Genomic DNA, 1,739 nt, shown 5'->3' with positions numbered 1-1,739 from the left:
GCTATGCCGCTGAGCTAAATCCCCAGCCCCCAAAATACCCTGTTTCATGCAGAGCACTGCCTTCACAGCCTCTGGAGTGTTTTGTTTCAAAGGGTCCCAAGAACTCAAATAGATGAGCAGAACTGGTGCCTATAAGCTAGGAAACAGAGAGGCTATACAAGATTCCACTGACTTTCACTTTAGGTTTTGACTTTGATCGTGGACACATATTCATAATTCTACTTAGGCTCTTTTATCTTTTACTTAGAAAAACGATGAAATTCCATGAGAGGTCTAACATTTCTCCCTTCAGTGGTGTTCCTGTCACACGTAAACATCAGATCCGCATGAAGGAAATACTTTTATTTGACCATCTGTTACCTGTGTACCTCTTCCACAGAAATATCAAGGCAAGTAACGCTACAGTAAACAGAACGGAAGAAACATAAAAAGTTAGAAGAGATTTTTCAAGTATCTTTCACTAATAAATAAATGAATAATAAATACAATTTCCTACTCTATAAAGTTTGAGTAATCTTAAGTTTCAGCTGGACAGCTGGGAACCACGGTGTTAATATTGTCCTACTGCTTCTTCTGGAAGCAATCAACTCATGGCTCCTATTTTACAGTACGCCAAAAAGTAAAGCAAAACAATTAGTTAGATAAAACAAGCCAGTGCAGAAACAATAGTCTGGAAAAAGTCCACCTTGGGCTGGTTTAACAAGTCCCTTCTCGGGCACCTGAGGCGTGAGCCCCAACCCTGAAGTCCTGCCCATTTCTCCCTTTAGCTCACACCACAGGACCGTCTAACCACCCCTCCAGCCCACGCCAGCCTCACCCTACAGCAAAGCAAGGTCATAAACGTACAGTAAACCTTAGGAAGACTCTGAAGTGATTATTCGGCTGCCATAAACAAAGTTCTTCTCCAAACACACAGGTGCACAGAACCTGACAAGAACGTCTTGGAGGCAACGTTTGCATCCACCAGAGATGGCAAGGAAGCAGTAGGAAGAACTCATGAACTGCGCTAAGTATTTATTTGGCGTAGGCTGATCATTAAAACTATCAAGAGCCAGCTAATAAATTATGAAGTCTTTTTTAGAAATTTCTGCTCTTAGGAAGTCCCTGTTTTTTAGATGACAAAATAATTGTGGGAAAAATATCTTACTTCCAGTAACAGGAAGGGTATGAGGCTCTGCTTTTCCAGATTGCTGCCTGTGTAAAGGTCCCCTGGACTGCATGAGCAGATGTCCCCGGCACTGGGCCTGCTTGCTCTGACAGAGTTGAAAGGAAGTACCAAGTCATGTTGACTGCACTGTCATGACAAAGGAAAGTGGCACTTTGGTGAGGAGGGTAGCCCACATCGAAGTCTGCCCGTGAGTTCAGAATGGAAGATTAAGCTTATTTAGGACTTCTATGCATGTTTTCATTTTACAAAATTCACTTAGTGTCCCAACATCAAGATGAACTCTTAAAATCTAAAGGCTTTTTTAATGTACTTGGCAACAAGGCACAAATTGGCACTTTCCACAGACAAGTGGTGTTTTTTCAGTGACTTCCTCCTGGTGTGGAGGGATGGACACCGGATTTAGAGTACAGTATCTGAGAATGACGTCTAATTCTTTTTTCTGCACAGCTCTTTCTCTTAATCTAGAACCATATATGCTACTCTCCTTATTTATATTCAAGTGTCCTTTAGATACCTTGCAACTAGCTTGTCTAAAAGAAAAACTGCTATTTCCCATTATCAGAGACAGAGA

The sequence above is a fragment of the Chinchilla lanigera genome, unplaced genomic scaffold, assembly GCF_000276665.1.
Source record: "Chinchilla lanigera isolate Chin_1 unplaced genomic scaffold, ChiLan1.0 scaffold00031, whole genome shotgun sequence".
NCBI classification, from domain to species: domain Eukaryota; kingdom Metazoa; phylum Chordata; class Mammalia; order Rodentia; family Chinchillidae; genus Chinchilla; species Chinchilla lanigera.
The sequence above is the reverse complement of the archived record's forward strand: the minus strand, read 5'-3'. Positions refer to the sequence as shown.